The sequence below is a fragment of the Sebastes umbrosus genome, chromosome 20 (genome assembly GCF_015220745.1).
Source record: "Sebastes umbrosus isolate fSebUmb1 chromosome 20, fSebUmb1.pri, whole genome shotgun sequence".
NCBI classification, from domain to species: domain Eukaryota; kingdom Metazoa; phylum Chordata; class Actinopteri; order Perciformes; family Sebastidae; genus Sebastes; species Sebastes umbrosus.
Window position 1 is genome coordinate 21,399,839 of NC_051288.1, and position 16,696 is coordinate 21,416,534.

The 16,696-nt window shown below is 39.1% G+C and overlaps 1 protein-coding gene across 1 annotated transcript in view; it reads right to left on the bottom strand.

Moving 5' to 3' along the window:
• The window catches only part of cdc42ep4b (CDC42 effector protein (Rho GTPase binding) 4b), a 28,542-nt gene extending 18,172 nt beyond the window's left edge, over positions 1-10,370 (bottom strand). Inside the window, exon 1 of the mRNA XM_037755034.1 lies at positions 10,164-10,370. The gene's annotated coding sequence lies outside the window, so the exon portion shown is untranslated. The remainder of the gene's footprint in view (positions 1-10,163) is intronic.
• Between the last annotated feature and the right edge of the window lie 6,326 nt (positions 10,371-16,696).

Here is a 16,696-nt window from a genome sequence, read left to right on the forward strand (position 1 = left end):
TCATATTCTCATATTTCTGTCTATTTTGATGACATTTTATTAGATGGGGTCTCTATCAAGAACAACAATAACTTCAAATGGGGCAAGGAGTTCAAAAAGCAGTGACGTAGATTACCGAAGTAAGCTAATCATGAAGCTAATCAATAAGGTTATGAATAATGTGAACGCTAGCAAGAGCTGAGTCAAAGTTAGCTGCGCTAAGTTTGGACATTACTGAAAGGGTTAGTTTGGATTTTTTTGAAGTGGGGTTGTGTGTATACTCCCGCGTTCTGTGAGGTTAAATTACTGTTTTTGGAAATGGAGTCTGGTGGCTTTGAAGAGAACAATATAGCGGCTTCAGTTCCCCGTGGGAAAGGGCTTTCTGAAGGCAAAGTAAGGCAGCTCTCAACGGGAGCAGCAGAAAAACATATTTTAGCCACCTAAAAGAATCAATAGCAGTTTAAGTCTTCGCTATATTTAGAATATTTTCACCGCTTTACTTTGCTGTCAGACAGCCCTTTCTGATAAGGAACTGAAGCGATTATATCGTGCTCTTCAAAACCACCAGACTCCATTTACAAAAGCAGTAATTTTACCTCTCAGAACACGGGAGTTGCTGGTCTACCGCTGCATCTATCGCCTTCTAAGTTACCGTATGTAGCGTTAATACACTGACTATAAGCATGTGTATATACTGTACATGTAGCAGTGTCATCATGCAGAAACTTACGTCAGGTCATGTGGGAAAACGTTTTTAGAAGGGCTTGGGGAAAACAGCCTTTTGAAGCCAAAACATGCGTACATTGACCAAAACACTTTTCTCAGAATGACTAAAGTAAACACAGAAATAAAAGTAGTCCCCTGGAAAATCCCTGTAGCTGCTGGTATCCCTTTTTTGGAATTCAGTAGGAGGGTTGTGATCCTTGTGAGCCATTCAAAGCTGTTCTTCCCAAAGTCTGGGTTTCCCAAATCTACAACAGAAGTGGCGAGTACATCATCATGACTAATAGATTAGACATGATGGACAAAAATGTAAGACCCAGGTTGACTGAAATTCCCCTTTAATCAGTGCCACTGGTATTTATTACCATCAGCAAGTCCAAATCTAACCAAAACTATGACGCACGTTCCAAAATGTGTTTGTAATGATAATCCAGAGAACGTTAGTGGGGCAGGTGTGCCAGCTGATGACGGATGACGTTGTCCTGTGGTGTTCTTGTATAAAACAGAAACCGCAGAGGATGTTCTAAAATGTGGGAACAACCCACCGTGCTGGCCACAGTTCACGGCTTCACTGGAACCGCCTTTACCACAGACATGACAATTACCCAAACTGGTTTTAAACCGTGTAATTCCAGACACAAACAATGACATGTGCATGTTGCAAGAGTGACGATGATGTGCTATAAATATAAATTGTTCAATTGTATTATACTGTGTGTTATTTGAAAGCGTGTGTTTTAGGAGTTGTGGCGTCAAACTCTTGTTGGTGTTTTCAAGAAGGGAGTGAAATGACTTCAATGTGTACGCCACACAGGAAAAACAATTCCTGTTGAACTGGTTATTTTCCCCACAATGGTCACGTTACACGGACAGAAACCAAAACAGGCACAGATGTGAGCGATCGAGTGACAGGTGCATACGGGTTGCTGTACAAAAGAAAGAAGAGAAAGCGGCCTTGTTCCCCTGGAAACGGCCGTGATATATTGTTGTTAAATGGGATGTTAAAGGGCATGTGGTGTCACTGTGCCAGAAACAGCTACAGTTTCTCTCTGAGGGTTGCAGCTTTGTGGCGAATATTGAATGTTGATGGATTTTTAGAGGGTTTGGCCCAAAAACTGCTGACACAGTTTGGACCTCTTTAACTATTCAACACTCAAATGGTGTGGTTCCAAAATAAGATCATCTTAAATACTTCTACTTCTCTTACAAAATAAAACATGACTTTCTATAGAATATTAATTAAGGCCTCGGTTGACTACAGGCGCTTTCACAAGCCATAGTCCATTTGGCAAGTTTGAATCAGAGTGAAATTGATAGTTCTGCTTCGTTTTCCATTTAGTGTGGTTTGGTTTCACAGTGCACAAATTAAAGCAGACCAAATGTAGTGTACGAAGGAGCGAATTTTTCTTTTTCATCTCAAAGGCTGCCATTTTTGACATATTGCGGTCGTTTTTCCACTATGAGGCTACATCCACACTAATACTATCTTCGCCCAGACAAGTGTTTTAGGGCCGTTTCAGAATTTATCTCCATCCCTACTAACACGCCTGAAAATGCACATCACATTCTCGAACACTGGACATGCGCTTGCCGGGGTAAACAGAAAGCTGTTCAGCTGCAGAAAATACTACAAAGGAAGTACAGCAATGGCGAAAAGTAAGACCAGAGATTTCTTTGCTTGGACCGACGGCGGAGTGGAGCTGTAACACACGAGTATAAGGCGTTCAACGCGGTGGTAAACACAACAGATGTTTTCTTCCAGAAAAGGTTCAAGTGATGGGGCGTGATGAATCAGGGAAGGACACGTCATGACTGATAAGACCCAATCAAGAAGCGAACGTTGGGTGTCTGCGTCATCGTTTTTTAAAGGTCTCCGTTTCTGCCCGTCTAAAATGCAACCCTGGAGTTATAAAACTAAAACAGGGTCAGCAGCGTTTTCAATCATCTCCGTTTTGGGGGGCTCGAAAACGCCGTAGTAGTGTGGACGCTAGGCATTAACGTAGCAAAGGTTATGCGTTTTAAAACGAAAACCTATTAGTGTGGATGTAGCCTGACTCGGCACTGATCTACTGTGCAAACATGGTACTTCTTATGTTAACCTGTCATTTACCTGTGTAGCCTGCATTTTGGTTTGCTTGGAAACGGTCCATAACTGGTTGTTTTGGTCCACACCGAAGTACGATTACTGTGTTCATAACTGTCCAAACAAACTGTACCAGAGTTAGATTAAAACAGACTAGATGTTGGCTTGTGAAAGCGCCCTAAATCAGTGGTTCCCTGTCAAGGGGTCATAAGAGGATTAACCGGATAGGAAAGCAAAACAACAAAAGAATATTTCTGCTGGACCATATTGTGTTGTTTTTTTCAGGTTTTCCTTAAAAAAGAAATTATAAATCATAAAAAAAAATTGTTCTTGAGAGTTACTGGATAATTTCACCTCTTTGGCTGACCTGGTCGTGAATCATAAGACAACTGGAAACAAAAGGACATTGTTTTGTTTTAAGAGAACACAAGCTAAATAGATTTGAAACCACAGAGCTAAATTACGGCCTTTTAATACAGGAAACCTCGGTTGTTTTTTTAAGGATACTGATCTGGTTAATTTGTTTCACCTGATCGAAGTTCAAAGTCAAGCATATTCTAGTGCGAAACGCCCGAGGCCTTTTGCATAACACTGGATTCTGCTTCCATATAAAGTCTGTTCATTGAAAGATTAACTCAAACACTCTCAGCATGATTTCCCTTCAAAGTTCAAAGACCTCGCTGCTTTCTTAGCAGGCGGGGTGAATCCTGTAATTGTCTGAGACAAAACAACTCTCCTCTGGGAGTTCAACATAAGCCTCGGTGCTTTCCAGTATCAACAGCTGAGAAAAAAAATTACACATCCGTCACCTTTGAAGGGATTAATAATACACAGGAACCGAGAGGCTTCCACAGCTTCAGAGCTCCCGGAGAGCAGAACTGAAACGCTTCCAATAATGTAATAATATTTCAATAAGAGATGTTTTCTAAGAATTACAGCTGCCATTTTTAATTTGAGTCCCAGTTGCAATCTATTTATAGTGGCAAGTAGCCTAAAACATGACCTTTTGCTCTCTGCAACTTGCCCTTTTGGTGCCGTTTCTGAAGACATGGTAATTAGGGATGCACCGATTTGACCTTGTTGACTGCAATCAGCCTATTGGCAAATAAGATGACATTCACCGATGGCAGTGACCGATGTTTACGTGTTGTGTTGCATTCATTTTGTGCCGGCTAATGGTTGTGTTGTTAGCTGCAGATTTCATTAAATGTAATTAATTTTTCACAAAATGTTGGGCTACGTAAGTACTGAAATAGAAATAAATGATTCTCATTGAGTAGGTAGTTATATACAGGCTAAAGGGGCTTTTTTTTAAGCAGTTATTTTTCATGTGAAAGAGGGTTGTTTTAAAGCTTGTTTCATAAATTTGTATGATTTAATTTGTGCTTATTCAAGATATGAATGAAGGGCTGATGATGATGATTTATAATGAAGTTGTGTGGCACCAATGGGGGAATAAATAACAACAAAACAAACAACAAAAAAACATTGCTATCGCCATCGGCTATCGGACAAATTTTTATTTTAAACATAGGTATCAGTATCGGCCCATCATTTTGCAATCAGTGCATCCCTAACTGTAATTATTTTTAGGGTTGCAACTAACGATTATTTGTATTGTCGATTAATCTTTCGATAATTTTTCTCGATTAATCAATTAGTTGTTTGGTCTGTAAAATGTCAAAAAATGGTGAAAAAGCCCAAGATGACATACTCAAATGTCTTGTTTTGTCCACAACTCAAAGATATTCAGTTTACCGTCATGGAGGAGTAAAGAAACCAGAAAACATCCCCATTTAAGAAGCTGGAATCAGGAGAATTTCTACTTTTTGTTTCTTAAAAATGTACTCAATTTATCAAAATAGTTGGCGATTTTAATTGAATAGTTGACCACTAATTGATTAATCGTCGCAGCTATAATTATTTTTTGTCAAAAATCACGTATAACCCTTTTAAAATATGCCAATAATGGTTCATAAAAACAGAAATCTCACTGAGTTTTGCTTCCCCCCACCCTCCCCCAGCTATAAACCTTTTGCGCAGGCCATGTAATCGCAACGAAGCCATGCAGAAGTCAAGACATTCTCCCATCATTCCCTGTCGGCCTCCTGTGGAGCGCGGGATAAAAAGGTGGGTGGATTACAGAGGCCGCAAGCAATTTACATAGGCATTTCCTGAAGCATGGGAAGCAACAAGAACATGCAATATACTGTAAGCTATCACATCTGACTCCAGTTAACTAATGTCTTCTCTCCTATAAACGAAACGTACTCCATACATTAAACCTCCTCATGCTATGGAAACCAGACAAACACAAATAAAAAAAAAAACGGACTTGGTGTTGATTCACAAGGAAATGAGTCGCCCTCCACTTTAACGAACTGCCTGAAGTTAGAGAGCAAATAAGTCTTACCGCCTCTTCCCCAACCCCCACACTCCTGCACGCCCTCTTTCCAGTATAAAACTATAATGACCTCAGCGCAGTCAGAGTCGGGCAGGTAGCCAGCTTACTCACTACGCAGCAGCAGCAGTATCCTCCAGAGCTATCTGAAATAGCCTCCGCAGCAAAAAAAAGCACAGTCAGTCAGAGATGACACACACACACACACACACATACACACACTCCCCTCCCCTCTGACTCTGCAGCACACAATAGATCCTGATGGAGAGATATCTGCCTGGCAGCTCTGGAGAAGCCATATACAATAAGGAGCTGAAAGGCCTGGAGTGTTGCGTGATAATGCAGCACTTTAAGTCGCTGGAAAAGCCAGAGAGGACGCTTGGAAAAGTGGCGACGTGATGGTGATCAGGCAGAGTCTGACCTTGGCCTGAATCTCTCCAGTTCCCTCCAGTTCTCTTTTATCACAGAGCTGCCAATGTACAGCGTTTGGGTGAATGATTCATCAAGCGAAATGACAAGCTGACTGCTGTTGTTAGGGTGTGGTTGTGTGTTTGTGTATGTGTGTAGGCTGAGGTCAGAGGGCAACAGTCGTACAAAAACAACACCAAGGCCAAGCCCATTAGTCATTAGAGCTGGAAAAGAAATGTATTCACTTATGTATCGCAATTTTTTAATGCCAGAATCGATATATTTGCTTCATTTGAGACTATGCGGAGGTAGAAGGAAGTTACCGCTTTTACTGTTGTAGTCTGAGTAACTTGACCTCATATCCGTTCCGTATCCATTAACCAAAACAAACAGCAGCTGGCCGCAAAGAGGAAATGCAAAACAGCGAAGGGTCCGCGTGGATACGACCTGCACCCTCACATGTTAAATCCAAAGTGGTAAACACTACACATCCAGTCAAGTATGGAAACACTTTGGGTTTCACACGTGCGGTCAAGCTGGCCGTCACTCTCATCTCCGTGGTCAAATCGGCCGACGCTACAACTATAGAGCACCCATATACTGACGTTTATGTTAAATGGACGGTAAGAGCTAGCGACGCACTTGGCAAAGTTAGCGGAAGTATACATGTGTGACTACGTCTAGTTTTCAAAATAAGGTGTTAACAAAGGGAACTGTATATACAAAATACATATATGGAAATAAGATTGATTGGATTATATTCACCTGAAGTATAAAACATTACATGTCCGCTATAAGTTAAGTGTATAAGTGTATGATTCAACTTTTTCCCATGGTCTAGTGTTAAAAAAGTTAACAAAAATCACAATAAATCATGATATCGAATTGCAATACATAACAATTTCAATGCATATCGAGTCGGCACCCAAGTATTGTGATAGTATCGAATTGGGAGATAGGTGTATAGTCCCAGCCCTGTTAGTCAATATGTCCTCCTTCTTTTGTCCAGACCGGCGGTTTAACAAGAACGAAAGCTTGATTACCGACGATGAGCGAGGAATAATTAAACCGAACGCTATGAAAAACGGGCCTGCAGACTTTATGGTCAGTGCAGTTAAAAGTCAAGCACACACACTTTGATCACAGCGTGATGAATGAGGCCGGGCAGGTAAACAGCCACGGTGGCAATTCTAGAGTAAATTACCCAGTTCATCAAGCATGATGACCGTGAATGAGAAGGCAAGAGCCAGGGTCTGTAAACACAAACAGGAACGACTCACTAATGATGCGAGAAAGTGGACACATTTAGGAGTGGAGGTGAGAGCAGCCGGGGCACTTTGTTGAGCTCTCGGTAGATTCCCAGAGAGTAGCAGAGTATTAATGTTACGTAACTCCCAGTGAAGAGAACTGATGCTTTTAAATCCATCTGACTGCTCAGATTAAACCACATGTCCTGTCTCATGTAGCTACAAATAGGTATGTGGGACACTTATGTCAGACTCTGCAACCTACATCAAACTTTACAACTCCTCCCTATGAGTGTTACACACTCTGAGTCAATAGACTGGACCTGGACTTATTTCACCAATCAGCTGCGATATACAATACTGACTCAACTGTACAATCATTTGTGCAATAATTCAACTTTGCAATACTGTCATTAATACTGCATTTATACTGTACATTCAAGAAATATTCTTATTAATTTTTTATTTATAACATACTGGCATTTACAGTATATCTAACATAGTTAATAAATCTCAGCATTTTGTATTTTGCACTGTGGTTATACTGTATGCTATATATTACACGTCTTAATGCAAATATTTGTACATATTTCATATTTTTTACAATCTCATTGTCTTATTTTTAATTTTAGTACTTATATTTATTTACATATATTTTGTTTATATTGTAGAATTATGTACACTTTGTACCAGTATGTACATAATTTACATGTCACACTCCTTTATTTCTATTTTCTTATGTTTATTCAAGAGCAACTGTAACGCCCCCTGGGGATCAATAAAGTATTTCTGATTCTGATTAATCGCACACAATTTTCATAATCGATTAATCGGTTCGGAAAAAGAAAAAACATTTGAGGACGTCATCTTTGGCTTTCGGAAACACTGATGGACATTTTTCACGATTTTCAGACATTTTATAGACCAAATAACTTGAAAATAATGGTTAGTTGCAGCCTTTAAACTAAGTTATTAGTGATTGTATTTGGTAGTAATTGTGTGTCCAAAGGTCTGTGGTCCCTTGGGGACTCCAAATGGGGATCCCAAATGTGGGAAACTTAGTGTGGTTTTGGCCTTACCTCTAAAATAGATAATTATGTAATTTTATGAGCGTTCACACAAAAGCAGGATATCTTGCAAAATGAGTGCCTCTGCACCAAAATGTAATCAAGCCAGTAATCTAAAAGGAGCTCTGCACAACTTCATGACTGTGAACCAGACTGATGCAACTAAACACTTTCTAAAAGTAGACCAACGTTTCTCCAGTGACAGATTAAAAAGATGTAGACTCCCAGAGCCAAAGAGGAAACAAAGAATAAATTGTAAAGCATAATTTGACCCAAGAGAAAACAAGACATGTGAGGACGTCATCTTGGACATTTTTCACTATTTTCAGACATTTTATAGACCAAATAACTTGAAAATAATCATTAGTTGCTGCCTTTAAACTAAGTTATTTGTGTGTCCAGAGGTCTGTGGACCCTTGGGGGACTCAAGTATAGAATAGTTTTCTTTCATTATTGTATAACAAAATGAATGACTCCTTTCATCAGCTTATTGTGGTGTTGGAGCCTTTTTTCTAAAATACATAATTATATAATTTCATAAGCAAAATACAAAGCAGGATTTCTTGCAAAATGAATAATAAAACTAGGCCTGTCCTCGACCAATTCTTAGTTAATACTTTCAATCTTCTGTTTGCAAGAGATGAGCTCATAAGTTTCTTGGAAATAAGTCATTCAGCATGAAAAAAGCATGAAAATTGACTAATCGACTAAAGAAATCTTGGTAGTTTAAGACCAAATCAACTAAGAGGCAGCCCTAAAAACACTTATATATTTGGAGATCCAATGACATAGAAAAGAAAGGAGCTCTGCACAAATTCATGGCCTGAACCAGACTGAATGCAACTAAAAACTTTCTAAAAGTAGACCAAAGTTTCTCCAGTGACAGATTAAAAAGATGGAGGAAAAGGAAACAAGGACTAAATTGTAAAGCACAATTTGACCCAAGGGAAAACAAGACATTTGAGGACGTCATCTTGGGCTTTGGGAAACACTGATGGACATTTTTCACATACTATATGCATATAATAATCATTAGTTGCTGCCCTTAAAGTAAGTTATTAGTGACTGTATTGCAATTTGTGTGTCCAGAGGTCTGTGGACCCTTAGGGGACTCCTCATGGGGGATCCCAAGTGTACAATAGTTTTCTTTCATTATTGTATAACAAAACTAATGACTCCTTTCATCAGCTTATTGTGCTGTTGGGCATTACTTCTAAAATAGATAATTATATAATTTCATAAGTAAAATACAAAGCAGGATGTCCTCTGTGCCAAAATGTGATCAGACCATTAAACCAAAATCCAGGCCTGTCCTCAACCAATTCTTAGATAATACTTTCAATCTTATGTTTCCAAGAGATGAGCTCATAAGTTCTTTAGAAATAAGTCGAGGGCAATCTGAAAACACTTATATATTTGGAGATCCAATGACAATAAAAAAGAAAGGAGCTCTGCACAAATTCATGGCCTGAACCAGACTGAATGCAACTTAAAAACTTTCTAAAAGTAGACCATAAACAGATAATAATATAATTTCATAAGCAAAATACAAAGCAGGACTTCTTGCAAAATGAGTGCCTCTGTGCCAAAATGTGATCAGGCTAGTAATCTAATCAATTCTTAGTTAATACTTTCAATCTTGTGTTTGCAAGAGATGAGCGCTTAAGTTTCTTGGAAATAAGTCATTCAGCATGAAAAAAAGCATAAAATCAACTAAATAAATCTCAGTAGACTAAGACCAAAACAACAGGCTAAAAACACTTATATATTTGGAGATCCAATGACATAAAAAAAGAAAAGGAGCTCTGCACAAATTCATGGCCATAAATGCAACTAAAAACTTTCTAAAAGTAGACCAAAGTGTCTCCAGTGACAGACTAAAAAGATGGAGGAAAAAGGAAACATTGTAAAGCAAAACATCCTCTTTAATCTGAAGTGGTGTCTTTCATCTAGTCCTCACCAGGCTGCTGACAGAGGACAGAGGACACCAGAGGACTCATTGTTGTGTCTCCAGATGGGACTAGATGAGTCTGCACTACACTGATTGACCACCAGCAGCTTTCACATTCAAATGAGATGCAGATTATCACGTCGTTGGGCTTCTTTTACTTCAACTTTATAGTAGTTAAAACACTATAATAGACACTCTAACTACAGCCGAATTATTACTAACAGTCGTCACTAACAGAATAAACATAAATAAGAGTAAAACAGCAGCTCTATTAACTCTAAAAACAATGACAAGAGTAAAATACCTTGTTTTTTGGACGCTCAGAGCAGTGGTGAAGTTTCAGGGTTTATATTCCACTCAGTAAAGCCTATAAAGTGTCACTATAAAGTCGGTTTCCTCGACCAGGAGAAGCAGGAGAGTACAGCAGGACAGTTCCCTTGTTGGTGCTCCAATGTCCGTTTAGTTTGCATGTGTGTGGCGCACAAAGCGTCCTCCTCCTCCTCCTCCTCCTCCTCTCAGAGCACCACCTCCTGCTCCAGTTTAAAGGGACAGAGCTCCATTAACCACAATATAAATAACAAAGGCACAACTTCAACTTGGTGGGGATCCCAAAGCCTTTAAAATAGACTAATAATGACAATGAAATGAGATCCTCAAATGGTTCCACTAAAACAGGGGTCAGCAAACGATCAAAAGAGACATTTTAGGCAAAAAAGAAAAAAAAAGAATCTGTCTGGAGCCGCAAAATTAAAATTAAGTCGTAATATTGCAAGAATAAGGTTGTAACTTTACGAGAAAAAAAGTCGTAATATTACGAGAATAAAGTCATAACTTTACGAGAAAAAAAGTCGTAATATTACGAGAATTAAGTCATAACTTTACGAGAAAAAAAGTCGTAATATTACGAGAATAAAGTCATAACTTAGAGAGGAAAAAAAGTCGTAATATTACGAGAATAAAGTCATAACTTTACGAGAAAAAAAGTCGTAATATTACAAGAATAAAGTCATAACTTTACGAGAAAAAAAGTCGTAATATTACGAGAATAAAGTCATAACTTTACGAGAAAAAAAGTCGTAATATTACGAGAATAAAGTCATAACTTTACGAGAAAAAAAGTCGTAATATTACGAGAATAAAGTCATAACTTTACGAGAAAAAAAGTCGTAATATTACGAGAATTAAGTCATAACTTTACGAGAAAAAAAGTCGTAATATTACGAGAATAAAGTCATAACTTAGAGAGGAAAAAAAGTCGTAATATTACGAGAATAAAGTCATAACTTTACGAGAAAAAAAGTCGTAATATTACAAGAATAAAGTCATAACTTTACGAGAAAAAAAGTCATAATATTACGAGAATAAAGTCATAACTTTACGAGAAAAAAAGTCGTAATATTACGAGAATAAAGTCATAACTTTACGAGAAAAAAAGTCGTAATATTACGAGAATAAAGTCATAACTTTACGAGAAAAAAAGTCGTAATATTACGAGAATTAAGTCATAACTTTACGAGAAAAAAAGTCGTAATATTACGAGAATAAAGTCATAACTTAGAGAGGAAAAAAAGTCGTAATATTACGAGAATAAAGTCATAACTTTACGAGAAAAAAAGTCGTAATATTACAAGAATAAAGTCATAACAGAAAAAAAGTCGTAATATTACGAGAATAAAGTCATAACTTCACGAGAAAAAGTCGTAATATTACAAGAATAAAGACATAACTTAAGGAGAAAAAAAAGTCGTAATATTACAAGAATAAAGTCATAACTTTACGAGAAAAAAAGTTGTAATATTACGAGAAAAAAGTCGTAATATTACGGGAATAAAGTCATAACTTTACGAGAAAAAAAGTCATAATATTACGAGAATAAAGTCATAACTTTACGAGAAAAAAAGTCGTAATATTACGGGAATAAAGTCATAACTTTACGAGAAAAAAAGTCGTAATATTACGAGAATAAAGTCATAACTTTACGAGAAAAAAAGTTGTAATATTACGAGAAAAAAGTCGTAATATTACGAGAATAAAGTCATAACTTTACGAGAAAATAAGTCGTAATATTACAAGAATAAAGTCATAACTTTACGAGAAAAAAAAGTGCTGCTGACGCCATTTTGGACTGAAAACGCTCATTATATTCATAATATTTTATTGTTCAACACAGGCCATTTCGGTAGAATATCACAATAGAATAAAAAATAAATTATTTTGTTTTGCTTTTGTACGGCACTTCTTAGGCGGACATTTTACTGGCGTCCGGTAGTCTATTTCAGTCCAAAACGGCGGAAGCGTACAGTAGCTTTGCTGCTGGGCACTGATGTTGCAATAGAACGATCAATTGACTTTCACTTCTTGGGAATATAGTTCTTTGGTAGTGATCGGGGAGCTAGTGCCGCAGAATCGAGGTCCCGCCCACTCACCTGCCCGAGCCAATCATGAGCCGAGGACGGCCGCACCTAGCTGCTACGTAAGTTCCACGGTAGCTGTTTGCTAGAAAAACCTAACTAACCATAATATCTCTATAACTACATGTATGATCAAATTAACACATGTTCTGTTACACAGACTTGTGACGGTTATAGAAGTGTATTTCCTAAAAGGTTGAACTATTCTCTTAACTCCAGTAGACGTACTTTCTAAACTTTTGTAATCATTATTTTAATAATTAAAGGGACCTTCAATAGTGAACTTGTATGCCTTTGTGTTGGATAGGCATTGGGTTTCTTCCTTAGATAAAGTAGATGTGATAATAGGCACATTAAAACTAAATGTGGGCGACAAATTGTAAGATAATTATACAAAATTATGGTATAACAACTGCACTTTCTCATGCGTGCAGCAACACATAATTAGTAATAATGCATACAGCCTATTTATTCAAAACTCACTAAATATTAGAAATGTCATACTGTAGGATGAGCAGAGTCGATAAAATTCAGCAGGAATTAATGTTCTTCCCACATATGATTTGTAGCATTAAGGCAAATGTACTGCAAGGTAGCCCATTACTATAATTACAGGTCCAAACACATTGATTTATATTAGTACTGACTCATAATAGCCATGATGTAATTAGGGTTGACTTGGTGCACTTTACTCCAATTATCTTTGACAATTTCCAGATTACATTAAAAAAAAAAAGGGACTTTAATTTCGCACACACACACAAAACACATTTACAACCTTTGATGCATTAACACATTCAGGTCATGTAGAAATGAGCTGTGTGGTTTACGATCGTCATCTGGTCCTCAGGTGTGAACTTTAGCTCTCGTTACGCCCACCTGTAACTATCATCAGGTCTTATATTAGTACACGATGGACCAATTAGTGGTGCAGAGTTTTATGGGAAGATCTGTTTGGGGCTTCAGCGAGGGTATGCAGGACAAAAAACTTTGATGGCACATTACCCCTGAAGCGGGCCCCTTATTCAATTATTGCTTCCTTGTGTGGCTTTGTGTTATATAATGAACACAGCCTGGGAAGGCTACAGTCAGAAATTGGGACATGAGGGACTCTCTTATAGTGGAAAACTGTCAACAGGACAAACCCAAAGGCGATAAAAATAATTGCGACTTCATGAATGACTTCATCGAACATTTCAGTCATTTATGTCACAGTTTTCAGTCGCCCTCAGAAGTTGAGCATACACTTTACGATTTTTTTAAATGTTGTTGTGTAACTCCTACTCCTACTGTAGGAGTAGATCGTTTGCGATGAAAAGCCAAAGCTCACGATTTATGTGCTCACACTTTACATGTAAAATAGAAAAAAAAGAAACGGCCCGTCGGCTGTTGGAGGCTTTTGTGGCTGTTGACAGTCTTCAATAAAGATTTGTTTGTAAGCTCCAAGGCGGGTAAAGTTTGTTTGCTAGAAGAGGTCTGTTCGGGTCACAATGCTAAAGTGGGGCATTCACTGTATAATTTTAGTCCGTTTCTGGCACGAATTTTGAGCGGCACGACTCAATTTGAGTCGGACCAAATTTCAGCTTTGTTGCGCGTCGTTTGACGTGAGGTGTGCAGGGGGGACCGAGGACCGATTAACTCCTCCCAACCGGCCGTCGGACAGTCCGATGAATGAGGCTCTCGCACAGTTGAAGCAGAATCATGATTCTCCAATGTCAGTGCATTTTTTCTGCTTTTCTTACAGTAATCAGAGCGTAGCTATCAAGATAATAATGTACAATAGATATAGTAAAACGTAGCTAGCTTACCTCCAATTCTCTCTGCAAAATGGACAAGCCATACTGTCCATGTCTTCCTACCTAGCCACCTGCGAGTTCATCTACGCCGGAGCCTCTTTTTTTAGATGTTTCAGCAGACAGGATGGCACAGATGATTGTTGAGCATTGTATCCCGTACAGACCTCTGCTAGCAAAGAAACTTAACCTGCCTCAGAGCTTTAAAACCAATCTTTATTGACAACTGTCAACAGCCAGAATGGTCCACAGGCAGGAGTTAATCAAGGCTTCGGAGCGCGTGTCGAGGTAAAACGCGTATCGAGGCTAGAATCGTTTTAGACCAATGACGTCATTGAAGACGCCCCAAACTTAATATTCCTGAATTAAAACAAAAAAAATGTCTCCCATCTATCATTTTCCTCTAGTTACACAAGCACATTCACTGCTCTCTGCCCGGTTAAACCACTGCCACATATCTGGAATATATCTGCCTGTTTTACACTCTTTGACCAATAGGTGGTTTTGTGTGCACCTGAAGCCCAGATGAAGCCTCGTGAGATGAACCCTTTTGCGAACCAATTTGCTGGAGAGCTTCACGAAGCTTCATTTCCTCCATCACTATTAATCCGTTCTCGGTCCCCCTTGTACACTGCACAGTAAACGACGCCCAACAAAGCTGAAATTTGGCAAAAAGTTGGGGCCATAAATGGGCTAAAATCGTACAGTATATGCCCAGCTGAGTAGATTTTGCTTGAACCACACACTGTGGAAACTAGTGTCCATCCAAACTGCAAGACAGAAGAGTGAGAACGACATTAGCTGGGGCGAAGGGACTCACCAAAATGTCTACGGTCATTTCTGTGCTCCCATAATGCGCATTAAGTCAGAAACCAATTTAAGCATCCACCAAACAGTACATTAGAAAGGCATTCATGAACGGCACTCAGGGAACATCCCCTTTCTCAAATTAGTATCCTTCCTCCAACAGGCAGTATATCCTCTTCAAATCCCCAAACCACCCTCAGTGAAGCTCACAAATGAGGCAATTAAATTCAGGGTTTCAAACTCCTTTGAACTACACCTTCTGTCTCAATCCTTTATTATTCCAACGGTGGGTTCTCAAAGCTCATCAGGGCTATTTAGTACCTTGGGCTCCCTTTTTAAACGGGGACCACCAGCTCGCTCTTGTCTGTCATTCATTTCCTGAGGGGCGGGGGGAGAGAGAAAGAAAAAGACAGACAGAGGGAAATGAATTTTTCAGCAAGTGAAATGCCTCCTGTCTGTGATTCTTCTGTCGGAGAGAAATTTCCCATGTGTTTTCAAAAAAGGGATTAGCGCTCTGGACGCGCTCGTTCCAATTCCCCGTTCTGTCCTATCCCATCTAATCTCCTCTCTTCTCATGCCTATGTGTTTAGTAGGTTAGCCCTGGATCAAGTTGAATGTGATCCAATTAGCATCTAACACCATCTGACACCGAACATGTGCTTCTGTCATACATGTCTGTTGGTTCTGGTACTTTCTCAAACACCAACACTTGTTCCTTTTAAATACATATAAGTTTCACTTTATGTGCAGTCTGAGCCTCAGGTTTTAAAGGGCCAACTGAGCCAGTTTAGTCGACCATGAAACAAATGATGAGCTAATGAATTGTGGTTATCGGGGAGCACAGATGAAGATGAAAAAGTCCGGAGGGGACATTTGTAACCAGATAACAGGATTTCACAGCATCTACACTGATCCAATTTATTGCTGCCCTGAGTAACACTGAGGTTAGGAGGAATTTCATCAACTAATTAGCCACAGACAGATCCCACCTATGACATAAAGCATTTATAGTGTTGCTGGCATTTTGTACTCTCACATTTCTGCATGTTTTCATGACACGTCATTAAAGGTATGGTGCTGTTTGTGACATGATATACCCTGGGTATTTAAAGGGACAGTGTGTAGTGTCTTCAGTCCGTGAGTTGTTAGCCACGTGAGTCGTTAGTATCAACAGTCTCATGAGTCGTTAATATCGTCAGTCCCGTTAGTTGTTAGTTACATGAATCATTTGTATCGTCAGTCTCGTGAGTTGTTAGTATCGTCAGTCCCGTGAGTTGTTAGTCCCTTGAGTCGTTAATATCGTCAGTCCCATGAGTCACGTGAGTCGTTAATATCGTCAGTCTCGTGAGTTGTTATTCACGTGAGTTGTTAGTCACGTGAGTCGTTAATATCGTCAGTCTCGTGAGTTGTTGTTCACGTGAGTTGTTAGTCCCTTGAGTCGTTAATATCGTCAGTCCCATGAGTCACGTGAGTCGTTAATATCGTCAGTCTCGTGAGTTGTTATTCACGTGAGTTGTTAGTCACGTGAGTCGTTAATATCGTCAGTCTCGTGAGTTGTTATTCACGTGAGTTGTTAGTCACGTGAGTTATTAGTCCCGTGAGTCGTTAGTATCGTCAGTCCCATGACTCACATGAGTTGTTAGTATCGTCAGTCCCATGAGTCGTTATTCAGTGAAGTTAATTTTTATTTTAGTGCATGTTAGCGCATGTGAGCGTGCCCTACTGGTTAGCTCACGGCCACTGCTCTGCACTGTGCTCATATGGCGGTTATAGCCGATAACGTCTTCCCAACTGGCGACGCCGTTTTGGAAACATAGCACCCGCCC